Source organism: Bolinopsis microptera, chromosome 2 (assembly GCF_026151205.1).
Source record: "Bolinopsis microptera isolate Bmic1 chromosome 2, MBARI_Bmic_1.0, whole genome shotgun sequence".
NCBI lineage: Eukaryota > Metazoa > Ctenophora > Tentaculata > Lobata > Bolinopsidae > Bolinopsis > Bolinopsis microptera.
The window spans coordinates 16,298,280-16,318,343 of NC_087073.1; the positions used below are offsets into that span (position 1 = coordinate 16,298,280).

Genomic DNA, 20,064 nt, shown 5'->3' on the forward strand with positions numbered 1-20,064 from the left:
TATCTATCTAAAGCTTTTAAAGACATGATTTGAATGCTATCCTACTCAGCACATGAGTGCTACAGGATGGTGAAAGAATTTTTATAAAAAATCATTAATCATCAATGTGGAAGATATGAGGTCATATGATATGTGTGTGCGCGCGCGCGCGCGTTTACAAACTTGATATCTTCAGTCCTTTCACATATACTGTGTTTTTGTTTTAAACTTAATTGAATCTGAACCGAAATTGCCAAAGGAAGCAGATAGTGTAACTCAGAAAGACTACAAATGTATAGTTTGTGAGATATTGAGGTTATACTCCAAAAAATTTGCAATGATGTCACACTTCACCTAACCATGTGCTTTCACGCCACTTCGGGCGCGTTTGTTTCACAAGGGCGCAAGGGCTCTGGATAGAGCAAATGTCACACCAGAAAATCCCTATTTTTGGTATTATATTTAACCTCATATCTCAAACGCGCAGACCGCAGTACTAGATTGAGCTAAACTTGGTCAGGTTTTGTAGCTTTGACTATCCTCGATCATATGGAACAGGAATAAAACTGTTTAGATGTTATATCTTAATTATATTAGGCACTTAGTTCACCTAACCATGTGCTTTCGCGCCATTTCGGGCGCGCTTGTTTACCGCCGTGAGGCGGGCGCGCGCTACTGCAATTGCAAGGGCTCTGGATAGAGCAAGGCACTTAGTTCTGAAAAGTGAGAATGTCATTAATACTGCTTTCACTGCAATGATTGTCAATCAATAAGAGGATCAACATGATACACGTACAGGTTAAAGTGTTACCAACATGATATAAATCATTCAGCAGTTTTGTGTGCGCGTTGAATTATCTCTCTGGCTTTGTAGATTTGTATACTAGTGTATGTACTAAGAGCGCCAACTTGTGGGTGAGATTTTATGTCTCAAAACCCAACATATTATACACCATTGGAAAGGTCTCATTGAGTAGAGTCATATGGTACCAAGTTTTGGGTAAATGGCTGCTCCTAGCGGAAGTTATAACCCGTCAAAGTCCCAAAAATGATCAATTTAGAAAATGGGGCGGGACATCGTGTTCTTAAATTTTTTTACGAAATTTTTTTACAGAATATTGTTAATCACATTTTTTTACACAAGATTTGCTGTATGCCGTAATTTTATTTTCCGATATTTGAATCAAAAATAATTTTTATTTGGATTTCAAAGTACGCGCTACGCCGCGCAGTTAGAAATCGCAATAAAGAGATTTAACCAAATTTTTTGTTGCGCCATTTTTATTCTCATATCAAATATGCGCTGATACTTTTCGGTCGAATTTCTTTTTGTTGCCGCTCATAGCAATTAGCATAGAGCCTCAATGCACACACCGTATATTTAGTTTGATAGTAGTTGTTTTGTTGCACATTGTAATGCAGATGTTACTAAATGATCTTGAGAGGGTATTTAATATAACTGAGTTAGTGTTACTGCGTTTTGGCTGCGATGTGCTGGAGACTACTAGAAACTTGTTTTAGTATAGAATAGCTTAGTGGATCAGGATGTTGCTAAATTAAATTCCTTGTTACACTCGTTTAGTTCTGGACAGGATTTGAACGTTTTACACTTTTATCAGATCATTTCAATCATGCTTCATACCGAAATTACAATTAACCCATTCAAGCCTTGTATAAACAATAACGGACAGTATTCTGTGTTAGAAAAAATATATGTACTTCCAATCGAATCGTGCAATTGCCTTGGTACACAGGTGCACATTCTTTGATGCCCGAAACGCATTCCAAGCTCTAGATATCTGCCTTCAATAATGGCCTATAATCACATTTGCCAAAAAACAGCTGCTTTGTAATGCTGGTGTGTCCCACTTAGTTTGATTATCTTAGTGAAGCTGTAATATCGAACTCGAAGACCTGTTTCGTTATTATTTCTTGAAATGCAGGTATTTGAAGGTTTTGAAGCAATTTTTTTCAATTAATCTATTTTCCTGGTGTAGAAACAGACCTAACTTGATGTATATTGTTTATTCTAATTAAAGTATATTTGAATTTAAAATATGAACTTCAAATATCATTATTTCTAGCTGAACCAGAATTTCCTTTGGGACGAGATGCTTTCCTGACAAACATTATTGTATGCTGATATAATAATTAACAACCGATCCTATGGGCTGAAATATGTAAGTACTTTGTTCAAGCTTGATGTGACCTTTTTTTATCTTAGTATACTTATGACTGCTTTAGCTCAGCCTTTATAATAAAAGATAACCTCTTACCAAGCGATTGTGGAGAGAAATGACAGTCCTATTTACCATTACCATTTTACAACTATTTAACAGTACCACCAACTGACTGTAATTTTCAAGCAAGAATTATTACTGATGAAAACCCATTAAATACCTAAAACTGCGTTGTACAAACACACTTGTTTATTGATAGTTAACATTAAGGATGGTTGATGCCTGTTAAGTTCATTACAGTGGAGTTCCCACCTACGAGTGGTGGCTGAGAGGTGGCGCGCCTGAGAGGTGGCGCACCTGAGAGGTGGCGCGCCTGAGAGGTGGCGCGGTGTATGCAGAGTATGATAATGTCAGCCTTGCCGCGGACGCGATAATTCAAACGTAATGAAAGCTAATGTCAGCTGCGCCGCAAGGCTGACATTATCATACTCTGCATACACCGCGCCACCTCTCAAGCGCGCCACCTCTCAGTTTACCACTCGTAGGTGGGAACTCCACTGTTATGCTCATCTACTTACCAGTTTATTTACAGCCAATTCTTATCATTGTGACTTTAGCAAGTGGATATTTTCAATGCAACATTTAAACATCGTTTTTAGGCAAGATTGGGCAATTTGGTTTTGATCACTGGATTGATCACCAAAAGTTACTTAATTGAATAATAATTTGAAACTAAATCATTCGAAATCACTGATTAAGTGCCATTGATTGAGTGAAGAAATCACAGATTAAGTGCCAGGATCATGTATCCGTGCCAGATCTTAAAATGGTCATAACTCGGCTTAGTTGTAAACAACGAACTTGAAGTTATAGGAAAGCACTTCAATTATCAAACCAAGTCCAAATGTGTCTGGAAATTTTGGAGTTCCTAACTCAAAACGTTCTCAATTTATGGTGACAATAGAGAAAAAGAGGGAGTGTACAACCCTATACAATCTCACTAGTGACAATATACCTTTATTTACTTTTGAAACACTGAGACAGTCTGAGTTCTTTAGCTTTGATCAGTATCTGATGAACGGTGCTAGAGTTTCAAAATGATACTTTGACAGCTCTGGGTTTTTCAGCAGACATATTCCCAATTTGAGCAGCTTCGAAGCGTGGCTTTTCTGCAATTTGTTCAAACACATCACAAATTTGATCGCCAAGTTTCTCTCCTGTATCCTCCTTGAGACTAAAAATGAAGACATTTCTGCAATCTGCTGCGATCTTCTTCAGCTACAACATAATTCCAAACTATTTTCTTCAAGTTTTCTGCCGTGAAAGTGGAGACAGAGCTGGGGGAAGGGTTTCCTCTGCATTTTTTGCTGATTTCTGAGCACTGATGATTTCACTTTTCATTTCCTCTATCTTTTTATTCGTGGAGAATACGCTGATATTAGACAATACCCTAAAACGCATCAAAAAGGTGCTTTACTAGAACGTCCTTGTTTGGTTTCTTGAACTTCTCGAATGTGATATCACTATCTTCATCAAAGTTTATTGTCTTCATTACCTCAACCCAAATACCAAGATCATTAGAAGCATCTGAAAGCTGGTCAAAATGTTTACTTGACTACATTAGAGAGTCTAAGTACACATCTTCCATAACGTACTCACAATTGTATAGCACCGGACACAAAGTAGCAGATAAGTCGTCGAATTATAGCAATAAGAGATGTACATGTAAGAAATGTAGTAAATCAAAGTTTTCACTTTTTAGTCCCCGTCGGATCACATGATTTCTCTCCGCATAGAATTGGTTCCCAATTAGTGGTTTTACAGTACCGTCGAGCTAGAATAAAGACTCCATATGAGTGTGTTACGTATTGTTAAGCTAGGATCTTAGCATTAAGCAATAAGGTGTCAGAGAGCTAAGAGATGACAGGGAGTGATAGACAAGGTTCGACCGGGATCCCGGTTTATAATCCCGGATTTTTTGAAAAACTGAAGTTTAAAGCAAAATTATTTACCAATTAATAAACAAAACACTGTCAGAGTCAAGTGCCAATTTGTTGGGTAAGCTGTGCTTGTGCTTTTTATCAGTTGCGGATACCAGATTTTAATGTAAGTGTTAAGTGCTGGTTTTCTTAGCTATGATCCCGGTCCCAAATCTGGCTGAATCCCGGTCCCGGCGTATACCTGGTTCCGGCACTCCTTTCCAGTCCCGGCCAAAAAAGCAGTCCCGGTCGATCCTTGGTGACAGAAGGGGCGGTAAATAATGTTTTGTTTCTGATGTTGGTCAAAGAGCGTACTGTATAGCATTGAACCTACACAGTTTTAGTACCCATCACTTGAGTACTTGTGAACCATAGTCCATGACCACTAATTGGGAACCAATTCTGTGCGGAGAGAAACCATGTGATCCGACGGCCAAGGGGACCAAAAAGTGAAAACTCTGATTTACCGCACTATTTATCTTTCCCCAAACTGTACTGTAAGTCGGGGTTTTACTGTATATATTATCACGAAGATCAGCCCAGGCTAGTAATTGCCATCCTGATATTTAAAGTAAATACCATTTTATTTAGAAAATAAGTGCTTACTTTCTATCACCATCTTATCAGTAATACTAGGCAAAATAGTGATACGTATACATATAATATAGTGCAGAGTGCTACATAGAGATCAATTGTTTCATCTTAAGTTTGTTACGCAGCTTACGCTCATACCTGGTAGTGGTAGTGGTACCAGTAGTAGTGATAGATTGCCCGACCCTAATCGTGGGTTTTAATCACGTGCTTCATGCTTGTTATAGGTGGTTTTCAGCTGTTATGTTCTAAAAATTATAGCGCTCATTGTAAGACGTAGGTTCAATGTTGGTATGGTTTTAATTAAATTAGTTACCCAGAATTTTATTAAGATATTGTAACGTAATAGCTTTTTGAGTTCCGTTATTTTGTTTAAGTGTAATTGTTATTCAAAACATATAATTTCAGGTGTTAAAAGCTTGGAGCAAGACACATTACGATCGATGGCGTTCGCTGACTGATGCATTGCTATTTACTGCTGACTAGCTTATCCTTTTGTTGCCTCTATTCTGTGATGAACACCAATTAGAATCAATCGATTTAATTCACAGGATATTACGATTGTTTACAAGGGCCCTAGCACCTGTAGTTTAAGTTATTCGATTCGATTTTTATTAAATAACGCCATTTTTCTTTTTCTGATCTATTATTAGAGCTGTCAATGTCTTCATCTTATATTTACTGCTGCGATGTTTTACTTTATTTTATATATCAGTTGAGACTAATTAATGAATTTGAGGAATTTACAAGTTTTAAATTTTTGATAATATTTGATATTTCGCCATATTTATAAATGTGTTATCAGTAGTCAATAACTACACGATATGTAATGTATTTGATTTCTGTTTGTGTGTACAACCACTCCCGTGCATAGTAAAGCAGGCGGAGACTTGCACGTGCACGTGTTAAGAATTTGGAGCTAAATTTCGATCATTTACTGTTGAGTTTAGAGTGTTCTACGAAATAATAGCATGTATCTTCGGTTGTGATTTAAATTTTATGATACGATAAAAATTGATTTCTAGCTTCCTCCCTGTGACAACGGATTTTCTAGTATGTCTTTAGAGTAAAATAAAGGTCGAGACATATTTATATGGTACGAAATTCGGGGATTTTTGGAAAAAATGGGAAAAAATCCCCATATTTTCGTACTGAATTTCTGAAATTTCGTACTGAATTACTGAATTTCTGAAAAAAATCCCCATATTTTCGTTCCCCCATAATTTCGATCCCCGCTAATTATGATCCACATAAATATGTCTTGTAAGGTATGCACCACATACGATGGAATCAAACATTATACTTCGATCAATTATGCGCAATATCACGAACATCTTCTAGACCGGCAACAGAAATCAAACTAAAATGATGCTAAATTCATCTTGTATTGTACTGATTACAAGTACGATTCACTCGATGTCAGAACAAATTCGGGAACTAAGACTTGTGAAATGGTAGATACCTATAATCTATATTTTAATACTCACTATTAGGGATATAACGGACAGCATTACAGCAATAGTCTTTAATGCTTTAAATGTTCAATAAACTCCTCGCATGTTTGGGTGTACTTCAGCATACTAGTTGCATACCATAAAGATTTAAGATATAACCTGATCTCGTTCTATTAACAAACGGTTCTAGATACAGTTGGGAGCAAGCAGGCCATAAATGGGGGCACCAGGCCACCATTTCATTAATTTATGTATTGGTTAATTAAGTAATTAGTGACGTGGCTAATTACTAGCTGAACTCTCTACAATTAATTCCAATTATAGTTGTTAATAACTAGTTTCAGAATAAGTTAGATTCACATTCGACACAAAAACCGAGAATGCACTCTGGCATTGTTCGTGCGCTGCTCGGGAGAGCACGTTTCCTTGATTTGTGTAGGGGATTTCACACTTGTATGAGTTCCCTGGTATTTGGAACATTTTCAGGTGGTTTAATGGTTATTTGAAAAATGAAGATGATTTTACCAACTTAGTGAACTTAGCAAGAGATAGAGTAGGATGGAGGAGTTTATTTACTTTGAGACATATTGAACGAATGAGTCTTCGTAAGCGTAAATAGGCCAGCACTTTGCTGAGCCTCTTTAGGTGCTCTTTTGTTTATAGATGTTATTATATATTAATGGTTAGTACTTGTCCCTAACAATTAGAAAAACCGAGTTTCGACATCTTGACCCACTCAGGCCACTCCCAGGGGCCACGCCCACCCCAAAATTACTGAAATCCAGGTCAAATCAAGAATGAGAATCTTTACCCTTGTATGGATTTATGTTCCGGGGTATTTGGAACATGTTTAGGATGTTTAATAGTTATTACCTGTCCCAAACCATCAGAAAGACCGAGTTTCGACATCTTGACTCACTCAGGCCACTCCCAGGGGCCTCGCCCACCCCGAAATTACTGAAATCCAGGTCAAATCAAGAATGAGAATCTTTACCCCTGTAGGAGATTTATGTTCCGGGGTATTTGGAACATGATTTGGTGGTTAGATAGGAAGTACCTGACCCCAACAACCAAAGAAACTAATTTTCGACGTCTTGACCCACTCAGGCCACTCCCAGGGACAATTCGAAACTATTTTTAGGGGATTTGAAATCCGTGTAAAATCCCCTACAAAATCCCCAACAAAATTCAGGGAAACGTCTTCTGCTACGTTACTCGGAATTGTAACGCGCAATTTAACAATTTGTAGACAAAGAAGCGCGCCGCGAACCACGCGGAATATCAATTGTCTCTTCAAGTATTTCAAACTCTGTTGACAAAATAAATTGATTGTGACTCTAATAATGGATTAAAAATTACGGCATACAGCAAATCTTGTGTAAAAAACTGTGATAAACAATATGCTGTTAAAAAAATTTGTCAAAAAGTTTAAGAACACGATGTCCCGCCCAATTTTCTGAAGTGACAATTTTGGGACTTTGACGGGCTATAACTTTCGCTAGGAGCAGCCATTTCCCCAAAACTTGGTACCATATGACTCTACTCAATGAGACCTTTCCAATGGTGTATAATATGTTGGGTTTTGAGACATAAAATATCACCCACAAGTTGGCGCTCTTAGTACATACACTATACATTGTTTGTACATTTTCTGTACAACGTGTACGATGCCTTTGCCGCTACAGAATGAACACTTGGATATGATAGATGATGCTATGGTTATGAATGGCCAGTTCCTTACGGAGTATGTGAATCAGATACACATGGCAACTAACAGTATTTTCAAGGAGATTAGAAGTAAAATCGGTGCCGAACACAACGATGATGTGCAATTTGACAAACTGAACCAGAGAAGTGTGCCTAGAGAGAGGTTATCAGAATGGCTAGAGACAGTGTGCTGTTTGCTGAACGATTACTGTGGTCCATTGTTACAATCTGCCACAGAAACAGCTACCGACAACAGGGTGTTCAGGAAAGAAAAAATAGAAGATGCGACTAAGATCATAGAACTGCAAGAGAAGTTACTCTTTAAGCAAGAAGAAGATATGACAAAAATCAGTGATCTGCAGGAGAAGTTAGCTTTGAAGAAGGATGACGAGATTGGAACTGTGAAAAGTGCAGCTCAGAAAGAGATTAAGACCTTTTCGTCTCTGTTGAAAAACACGTGCAAAAACGCCTTTGCACCGAAGAAAATCCAAGCTGCAGTGAAAAGGGTTGCCCTAGAAGAAGATCGAAGTAAAAGTCTGATTATCTTTGGGATTCCAGAGACTGAGGAGAACCTGGATGCTAAGGTATCTGGTATTTTGTTGGACCATCTCAACGAAAAACCAAAAATTTTGAGATGTAATAGAGTTGGAAAGGACACAAGTGAACGAGTCAGACCAGTTAAATTCACTTTGTCAAGCTCAGATCAAGCTCGTACCATCTTGAGCAAGACTAAGTTATTAAGACATGTAGACGGGTTTACTTCTGTTTACATAACTCCTGATAGATCAGCTGCAGACAGAATAGCCTACAAGAAAGTTGTCGTCCAGCTACTCAATAAAAGGACAGCAGAGCCGGACAAAGTTCACGTAATCAGGAACTTTAGAGTCATTAGCTCGGAGAAGGAGCCTTGAGAGTTTTATATTTTCTATAAGTACAATATTATATGTTTTGATTCATTGATTAATTAATTGTTGCTAGGGCCCAATGTTATTGCGGGTGTGGTATTTACTGCACACTACCGTGTTTTGGTTACCCCTCTTTCAATACATAATTTGGGTTTCGATATTCTGGGATAGTGAGAATTAGGGCTATATCGGATTTTTCCTTTTATAACTGGGTTTATTTAGAAGCATTCAATTCTGTATAATTATGTATTGTTTGAAAAGTTTTAGATAAAAAAAAATTTTATGAGCAAGAAGATTGCAAAATTAAAACAGCGCGAAATCAAGCCTGTTAGAAAATAAATCACCCTATTATATGAAAAGAAGATCTACGAAGAAAAATAGAAGATGTTTAAATCAATTGACCAACTGAGTAGCAACAGCACAAAACTTATGATTGAAAGACTGAAAGACACAGCTGAAAAAGTTACCTGGGGACTCCAGGCTATTATGTTCATTAACATAGCCTGGCGTAATCGAACCCTCTAAAACGCGGAAATAGGCGCGTTTATGCAATTTTACAATCAAATAACCAGATTTTACGATCTAACTCAGCGCGCGGCTCTTTTAGCGCATACGTCACTTCTTTCTTATTGGTAGTTGGCGTGCACGTGATCTTTTGCGCGGCTGTAATTGGTTCTGAACGATCACGTGAATGCGAGTCACGTGCGCTGTAACATCCAATGAGCATTCGCACTTTTTTTCAGGGCGATGGAGGTCGTAATTCACTCAGCCCGAATAAAGATTCGGCGGAATGACAGGCTGAGCGTTGACGGATGTTACTCGTCTAAATTTCTTCGAAGTAGCGCGCGCCGGGCCAGATCATTAACAATGGTCAAGCTGAGCGCAGCCCAGTAACTGAAAAAGAAGCTAAATGTAAACAAATGTGGAACAAGAAGGAACGCTTCCTCAGACACAGGAAGCATAAAGAATCGACACCCTGTACCCTATCGGAAATCAGCGACTTCTCTTTACTGTCCATTTTGTCCCTGTGTATTTGTTTCGTTTGTCTCTGTCCTTTTTGTCCATTTTGTCCATTTTGTCCCCGCCTTTTTTGTCTTTTTTGTCCCTATTATCTTTTTTGTCCCTTTTGTCCCTCTTGTCCATTTTGTCCCTTTTGTCTTTGTCTTTTTTCAGTTTTTTTTTGTGCAGGGATAAAATGGACAGTGGCACCCCCCCCTTATAGTGTAGCCACAGTAAAACATTTTTCACTATTTGGTAGCGTTATTCACACGCGAAGAGGAAAAATTTGATCATAAGACACTCAAAAAGTAAAGAAATTTGGCCCTCAAAATTAGGCTGGCCTTCTATCTGAAGCCCACTAGGTTGATATACAGGATAAAATATTGAATTCTCCGATTAATAAAGCTCCCTAAAATCTTTCGGAAAATAACTGGATATTCACACTAAAGATACACTAAATTTAAGCCAACTTTGACGCGCTACAGTTTTTAAACTAGGCTAGATATCAACAAACGGTTTTTTGCCCCTGAAAATATGGTCAAATATCTTAAAGATTTTCTATCTCTCCCAAACCACCTCCAAACTTTATTATTTTGTTACTGGTTACCGTTATCGTGGAATTGCCCATATATAATACAGGGGGGCCATAAGTCAGTGTGCAACCGTTGGGTCTTATACCTCCGCCGGGTTTTTATATTTGAGAGTTGTTGCTTTGCAGATGGCATACTGTACCTACTTGTTCGAGGATTCTGTCGCCAAAATTTGAAAATTCGAATATTTTAGACCACGCCCATTCAATATTAAAACACCTATATTGTTCTCTCTGAACATCAGAGACGTTAGATTATTAAATGCTGCATCTGATCTGAAAAATGAGGCAAAACGGATTAGAAATTATGACGAAGTTATCAAGCATTTTGTGTAGTATCTCGTTACCAAAATTGATTAGGTGATTATGTGACACCGTGACACGACACCTTAATTGGGCACCCTTAACAATTCCCATTATTTTTAACGGAATGGTGATTGGTGGTTAACGGAGTCACATTATTACGTGATTAGGTAAGCCAATCACCTGATCACATGTAATGATAAAGCTCGTTATGCTTTATATCTCAGTCATCTGAGAAGCTACAACTCTAATTTTTTCAGGACAAACGTAATTCAAATGGCCAAACACAATTCACTAAAATATAGCTTGATCCGACTATCAAATAAATGCAAAAATGAACCTTCATTTGAAAAAAAATGAACTCGAATATTTTTCGAGTTGACAAATTCCTTGAACCAGTGGTGGTATTAAGCCATACCAAAAAGAATTATTTCAATTGGGCACTCAGTGACTAAGCTATTGAGGCCAACGTTTGCATACTGGCTTTTGGCACCCTGTATATAATATATATACAATACATATAATATATATCATAGCATATATGCTGATGATGATATATATTATATGTATTTTATATATATTATATGTATTTTGTAAGAAAAAGAAAGACCATGGCCCCTCTTGCAATTTAGATGGTAGAGCCACAGTATGCTTTGTCTCATTTTAAGTTTTCCCAAAGAATTTTAGAAAAAAAATCTGATTTTTTAGTAATAACTAAATACACTGTGAAATCATCATGAAATGTAATGATAATGCGATAATTTTCACAAAAGCAATAACAAATAAGTAATTGTTTATTGACGTAAAGATTTTGACTAACGTTCTATGAGCAAAGTTTGAAACTGTTAACTTTTAACTGTAAACTATGAAAAGAAACCAGTCATTTACTTATCAAAATTCAATTGACTTCTTTTGTTGACAGCAAATCCTAATTAGGAATTAAAACAAAATAAATTTTAGCTGCACATCTAATCATGATATAAAGCAATTCATATTGATTTAGGGAATAGATTTACAAGGCCAAGGGTCAAGCAAAAAATTCATTTAAGCTTGCAGTTTTGCAATTTTGTAATTTATCTGGATTGTGTCACATAAAATCCTGTCTTTGTTTAAGACTTGCTATTAGTTATATTTCAAGATTTATACCTACTAATGTTTTAATTTTGTTTGTAAAAATTTGCATTCTGTCTGTTTTGTTGCAATCTAGAACTTTACACAGATTTTTATCACAGCCCCTAAGTGGCGTAACGAAGCAGCGTTCTCTTTATCCTGAAATGTTGTGAGAGATTAGCCTGCCAAGTTTCAGAGGTATCTTCATTCTCTTCGACTGCTTTTTCCTCCTCTTCCTCTTCTTCCGGGGATTGATTGTTAACATTAATAAAACTGCGGTCATCATCTTCAATCCCTCAGGAAGGCAGTTACTCGAGAGTAAAACATTTACCTACGGCAGAAGTATTGTAATCCCCTCGGTCAAAAGCTACTGCTACCTAGGTACTCATTTCACAATATGTGGCAGTATGAAGCTTAACCAAGAGCAGCTCAGGATCAAAGGACTTCGAGCATACTTCTCCCTGAAAAAGACGGTTGATCTCTCCTCAATTTCTAAAGAGGTTGTGTTCAAACTCTTCGATACCCTTATACTTCCTGTCGTCTCATACGGTAGTCAGGTGTGGCTCCCCTATACCAACATTCTCATCAACATCTGCCAGAAGAAAACACAGTCCGACAAAGACACACTCAGTCAATTAGCAAATGACAGCATCTCTCGCCTGCATCTCTCGCCTCCAAAATGGACAACTGGGGTCAACAAGAGAACTTCAAATATCCCGATATGGGGAGACACAGGAAGATATCCGCTTGGAATACAACTGAGTAAGCTCTTTCTTGACTTCCACAACAGGGTCGTCCTCCTTGACAGAAAAAACTCACCACATATATTGTTCGCCATACTTTTGTAGAGCAAAGAAACCTAGAGCTGACCTGGTTCCGAACATCGAGAGCGCTGACCAACGCATTTGACCCAGGAGCAATTAAACGAACAATTGTCTCGAAGAATGTTCCCATGCCGAACAGCCAACTCGTCCAGAGTAGAATGAGAAATTGGTTCCAAGAAAAGTGGGAAAAAGCTCGACTTGAAAACAAAAAGCTTGCATTCTACAACAAAGTCAAAAGCAGCTTTGGATTAGAACCATACCTATCTCTACCCAATCACAAGAAAACCCGATGTATCAGATGGCTGAGGACAAGCTCCCACAAACCTAATATCGAGACGGGGCGATATGGCTGGAAAAATTCTAACATCTTCTACAGAGCTTGCCACTTCTGCTGCAGCTCAGACAGAATCACCATAGACCTCCTAAACGAGCTCCCATTTAGTGACATCATTAAAGAAGACGAAGTCCATTTGCTTAAAGAATGTCCTGTCTACAAGGAGATCAGACAAATAAACAGCACAGACCTTCACAACATGCTCACAAATAGTCAATTCAGTAAATTATTTAATGAGGATTACATTTTTGAGACCAGAAATTTTGTTTAAATAATCTATTTCGTGAAAGATTTCCTAAAAGTAAGCTATGACTTAGTATCCATATTCCGTGCACACTTTGAAACCATTTATTTATTTATCTACGATATTACGTTTTTTTTGGTTGGTTGTATAACTTTCATATAACTGATTGGGATCTGACACATGTAATTTTCTGATTTCTAATTTCTAATTTCTAATTTCTAATTTCTAATTTCTAATTTCTAATTTCTAATTTCTAATTTCTAATTTCTAATTTCTAATTTCTAGTAGCAATGTTTTCCGCACACAGGGTCCCGTAACTAGCAAACTTTCACTTTTCAGCAGAGTTGTGGTGCGGGGTGTCTCAGGGGTCACAGGTTGATCCCTCAAACTTCTAGCTGTATTCTGTTGAATCAGCCGTGTATCCTACGATGAAGATTTTAATAAACTGCTACTTTGTAACTGTTAGACAATATACTGTTAGGCAAGCGCTATCACATAGAAATTATGATCTAATTCAAGTAAAAGTTATCAGTTGAACATACCAAATGATCAGCGGAACCTATCATCATCTTCCTTTTGGATAGCTGATCCTTGTAAAAGGTTTCATCTTCTTTGCGGAAGTTGGCTTTGGAGTGTACGATGTCCCAAAGCTTATTACAGCTCGCCCAAAACTCCCTGATATTTTCAGTCCGCTCTGGGTGTCGCACTGTGTTCCTGTGCTGTTTCACGATGTTTCTGAGAGACTCAACAACTGTGCAGCGAGCTTTCGTCTTTGTGTAGGCCTTGGTCCAAATCGCCAGCGTTTCATCTATTACTATGTTCTCAGAAGCTTTTTTTAAAGAATCGGGAAGCGATCTCCTAGGAATAAATACCTAGCCAAAACGTCAGAAATCAACGGCAGCTGGGATGGTGGCAAATTTTCAAGCAAGTGTTCCCTTATTGGTGTGTGGTTGGAACGAAATGTGAGTGACATGCTGTGAAAGTGTGAATATGTTATGTTTTTATTGACAGCAAAGTTATTTGTGGAACTACGGTAAGAACACCTGGTTTAATTTGCAGTAATTATGTGGTTGCTACGGTAACAAATGTGCTGCTAGGGCCAGGGGCCAGACAAATATGTAGGACAAAAGAGTTGGTGTTCACAAATATTATTCAATTGAAGATAATCAAGAAATTGAATTTACATCAATGTTAAGTTGGCCGTCTTACTGAATAATCGTGGAGCAAATTATAGCAACTAAATACAAAGAAACAAAGCAAAAATGGTCCGGATCACTTTGTGTCAAACTGCATTTCAGCATTTATTCAAGTTTGCACGTGTATCAGATTATCATTCATATCTCGTCACATGATGATTGTAGAGATATTTTATTTAATACATATGAAGGATAATCTCAGGGCAAAAGTTTTCGGAGTAAAATTAGAGATGCACATCCAAATTTTAGGGCGCGGTCGCCATGGAAACGCACAAAAAATGTGTTTGATGATGGATTACTGAGGGGCACTGTGTAAAGGTGATTTAAGTGGCTCCCAATCCCCACCGACCAATCTTCTTTGTGTTATGCCTATGTTCCTGAATACTTGCTTCATCATCTCCTTTTTATAACAACCACGGTGTCTTTATTGACTAAGTGCATTACAACACAAATGCTCTTAGGTGGGTTAAAATTTCAAGTAATGTTAAAGTACACTTGCTACAGCAAGCTTACAACAGACAGCAGATCATGGGTCTTTGTATACATAGACAAGTTTCGAAAATTTCACATTAATGGATACTGAAAGATTCGAATATATCGCGGCTATGTGTCTTTCAGGCATGGCAGACAACTCAACGAAAACCGAAAAAAATAGCAACCGTTAAATACCATCCAATTTGGACATGTTGCAACTTTCTGACAGCAATAACGACGAAATGCCCTAACGATTGTGAGGCGAAAAAAACTGAGGAGAAACACTCAAAGCCCTTTGTAGCGGAACTTTCTCTAAGTCCCGAACTTTCTATCTCTTTTACTTCCGAAGTTAGGCCCCTAACTTTTTCTGGGTCGAGCTACTATACTCTTTACTGTACTGGGCGGCACTCAATGTATGAATCCGCTATTTCTTCAGAATTCGATTCTTTCATATCGTCGTATCTTCAATCTGTTTATGAAATGAAAAGTCTGGGTCACCAGGTAAGCTACTTTAGGAGGAGGCGGCGAAACGGTAAAGTCTTCATCAGCGAATATAACACTATAGCAACGAAGTAAGTAAGTAAGTAAAGATTATGACATAACATCATCACAAGTGTCTACAAAATATCATTGCACTAAATAAAAAAATAATTTAAATAGATATATTTTTCCATCAACATTAATAATTAATCAAATTCAATTTTATTAATTAATAAAATCTAATACATTATCTATAAATAATTCATTAATACTTCCCAGTGGAATAAAGATTTATAAAACGCTTCTTTGCCACAAAAGGATGAAACCAAAGATATTCATTATGTGTCTCCTTATTGCTTAAATAACTGGGTCCTTCAATTTTCCCTAAAACTTCATTCGAAACATTCCAAATTTCTTTCTTAAATCCTTCCAATCTAACTTTAAAGATAGATGATGATTAGATTAGATTAGATTAAGAATAATGACATAAACATCATCACTAGTTTTAAACATTCTTTCTGATTTCCTCATTATCAGAACTGTGAACATTTCACAGCCTTCGTCATTATAAAACAAACAAATTCTATAACTAACATAATTGTCATAATTTATTTACATATAAAAAAGTTTAAAAAGTTAAAAACCGTTAATTTAAAAAATAAATAAATAAAAACAAATTCATGAGATATTTATTCCCTTTCTCTTGGCAACACACGGATTTTTATATAAATATTGGACTTGTTGCTTCTTCTTTTCGATATAATTTACACCCTCTATTTTTGCTAAAACTATATTTGACACTTCCCAAAAGTTGCCTGTGTCTACTAAATTATTAGTCTTTTTAAATTCTTCTAGATTAATTTTAAAATCAATAACAGACACTGAATTTCTAACAAAAGATGGCAATTTATTCCAAAAGCTGATAACACGCTCTGATAAAAAATTATTAGACAAGGTTTTAATATTTCTATCAATATTGTTAGATTTAGTGCTAACAATTTTATCTCCCGATCTACTTAAATTGAAAATATCTTTTCCATACTCAACCAATCCATTTACAATTTTGTAGGCTTCAATCAAATCTCCTCTAACCCGTCTCTCTGCGAGTGTTGTAATCTGTAAGGCATCCAACCTTTCACTGTAAGGAAGTGTTCCAATATCATCAATAAGGCGTGTGAACCTTCTCTGGACATTTTCCAGTTCAATGATAGTAGCCCAATTCCCATGGCAGGCAGGTGGAGACCACAACTGAGCACAATACTCCAAGTGGGGTCTTATTATAGTTTTATAAACATTTCTCATTACATTAATTTCTCTTATAATGAGATTCCTTGTAACCCATGCAATCATACTGTTTGCTTTACTAATTATACAACTTTTAATATGTTTCGACCATTTCAAATCTGAAGAAGTTAAAACTCCAAGATCTTTCTCTGCTTCAATACATTCAAGTGTAACACCACTAAATACATATTCTTGAAGGGGATTTTCATTAAATGGAACATGCATTATTTTGCATTTGCTAGGATTAAACTTTAACAGCCACACATTTTGTCAGTTTTGCAAGCTTTCTAACATATTGAAAGTGCTTTCAGTGTCATTGGCATCCATAATAACTTTAAGATCATCTGCAAACAGTTTTGATATACCATTAATACAATCAGGCAAGTCATTGATAAAAATGACAAACAATAAAGGACCTAAAACAGACCCTTGTGGGACGCCTGATAAAACATCACGAAGGTAGGAATATGCTCCACCAACAAATGTCTTAAATCTTCTTCCAGATAAAAAGTCTTTCACAATATCTAAAGTGTTACCACTTATACCCAAATTTCTCATTTTTGTAAGTAGTCTATGATGTGGAACACTATCAAATGCTTTACAAAAATCTAAGTAAAACACATCTACGGGTGCACCATCTTCTAATAGTTCGATGATACATTCTACACTCTCTAATAGATTAGATAAACAAGATTTACCTTCTACAAATCCATGCTGGTTTGGATTTATCTTCTTACTAACAAAACTCATAATATGCCTCCTTACTAATTTTTCATATAATTTACATAAAATGCATGTAAGTGACACTGGCCTGTAATTTAGGGCATCTTTCCGACTACCCTTTTTATAAAGAGATGTAACATTTGCTGTCTTCCACTGTTCTGGAATTTTCCCACTTGAAGCACATGTTTGAAATAATTTAGTCACAGCAGAAACAAAACTTGAATTATGTTCAAGTTCTTTTAATAATTTAGGATGAATGCCATCTGGCCCTTTACTTTTACTAATATTAATTCTTTTCAGTTCTCTGCCAACATCATCCATTGTTATCTCAATATTTTCAATGTGTAACTCATCCGCAATAAAATAACATTCTCTGTTCAAAGGTCCATCTGGTTCTTTGACAAAAACTGAAGCAAAAGCATCAGCCAATACTTCGGCAGTTTCAAAATTACTTTTGGTCAAAGATCCGTCCGGTTTTTCCAGGGATGATACACAACTTTTTAACACTCTTTTCCCTCTTAAATATGCATAAAATGGCTTTGTATTATATTTCATACACTGTGTAATTTTTCTTTCATAATTAACTTTACACTTAAATGAATTACTATCAAACTGTCCTTGTTGGTTCAGTGCAACATTAAGATTTTCAGAAGAAGGATTATTATCAAAAATATACCAACATTTATCTGTCTTTTTCCTGCATCTTTTTAAGGATGAATTTGCCCAAGGCTCACATTTAAAGTTCTTTTCCGTCGGAACTATATCAGATACTAAGTTAAGCTTTGAGTGTAACTCACTCCACATATCTTCAGAAGTTAAAGTACCCTCACTAAAAGACCAGTCAATTTCAGCTGATCTGTGTAACAATTCTTTGCCAGAGACTTTTCCCCATAAATTTCTAGGCTCCTTTGCAGCCTCATCATCTTGCTTACTGTTACTAAGACTTAGATTTAATTCTACATTAAAACAAACATGATCGCTCTTCCCCAAGGGGGAGACAATCATTACTTCATTGACCATAGCTTCGTTTGTAGAGAGAACCTGATCTAGTGTACTCTCTTGAAGTTTACCGCTGACAACTCTACGTCTGGTAACTTCATCTGTGATATACCAAACCAAGCCATTGTCTTGTACACATTCCATAAAATTCTTTTCTATAATTAAACCCTTATTACTTGTTCCTAAAGGAGCATTAACAGTTCCACTAAGCCAAGATACATTTGGTAAATTTAAATCTCCAACTAGGATTGATTCAACATTAAAAACAGCTAGTTTTGCAATCATTTTGGTCATCGCATTGTTCTGCGCTTTAGAAAGAGACATTGATCTATAAATACATGCAATATTTACCCTACCAATGTTGCTATCGAATTCAACAGCAATCGAATCAGTGACCCTAAACCAATCTATGACAACTGGGTTCAAAGAGTCTTTAATATAAATAATACAGCCTCCACCACTACTAACAGAACTTTCTCCTACTTCTTCATTAACTGTAAAATCTCTATCTTTTCTAAATATTTTGAAACCAGGTATGCTAATTTCAGCATCAATAATTTCATTGTTAAAATGAGTTTCATTTATGCAAACAATGTCAGACTGGTACAGCGAAACAGCATTTCTCAATTCACAAAACTTATTATATAAACTATTACTGTTACTATAAAACAATTTAAGGTTTAGGCATCCTATAGCTTTGCTTTCTCTGCAAGTCGCTTTCTCCGTTCCTGTCTCACAAAAAATTGGACGTCTCTGTCAGCTCTGTTCAGATCCTGATTGATCCAATAAACTTCTTTCTTCGTTTTCTCAGAATCCACTTCTATCTTCCAACCTTTCCCATAGTTACTCCAATACAATGCAGCCTCTTTTGATTTTAGTTTTACAATCAGCGGTCTAGGTTGATGTTCTCTGCTTTCACCAGATTCAGTTAATTTACCTGCCCGAAAACAGGACACAATCACGTCTTCTTCCATGCCACAAATTTCATGTAAAAACTTGAGATCATTGCTTTGAGATCTGTTCTCTTTGATAGCCGTTTCGGGAACGTGTCTAATGATCACATTACATTCTCTTTTGATCCGTTGGATCTTGTCAGCATCAATCTGTTGGACTGTTGCCTTCACTAATTGAGTTGGTGGCTTGTCACTAATAGTTGCCTGGAGGTCAACCTTCGCTGCATCATTAAAGCTTAAAACTGTTGAGCAGTTCTTGACACCTGAAGGGAGTTTGTTCCAGTAAGGAATGACTCGCTCTGGAAGAAAAGAAGACTGGAGATTCTTAACTTTAGTTACACTCTTATTACACCTATTGGTTGAAACTAGATTAAGACCAGATCTGCTCATTCTGAACAAACCCGATCCATATTCAGTCAAACCACTAGTTACTTTAAAAGCTTCGACAAGGTCCCCACGTATTCGCCGCTCTGCCAGCGTTGTCAAATTGAGGATATCCAGTCTGCAGCTGTATGGAAGAGTACCCACCTCATCAATAAGACGGGTAAACCGCCTCTGGACGCTCTCCAGCTCCAAAACAGTCCCCAAACTTCCATGAGCCGCAACTGGATTCCACAATTGGACACAATACTCAAGATGAGGTCCTATCAAAGCTTTATAAATAGCTATAATTACAACCTTTTCTCTAATAACTAAATTCCTTACAATCCAGCAGATCATACGATTTGCTTTAGAAATACATGCTTTCATCTGTTCA

The 20,064-nt window shown here is 36.8% G+C and overlaps 1 long non-coding RNA gene across 1 annotated transcript; it reads left to right on the forward strand.

Annotated features, from left to right (window-relative positions):
• Nucleotides 1–1,643: 1,643 nt before the first annotated feature.
• Nucleotides 1,644–5,738, forward strand: LOC134811395 (uncharacterized). Its single transcript, XR_010159800.1, has 3 exons — nucleotides 1,644–1,922; nucleotides 2,064–2,159; nucleotides 5,138–5,738. It is a non-coding gene; the product is annotated as an uncharacterized LOC134811395 (long non-coding RNA).
• The last annotated feature ends 14,326 nt before the right edge of the window (nucleotides 5,739–20,064 follow it).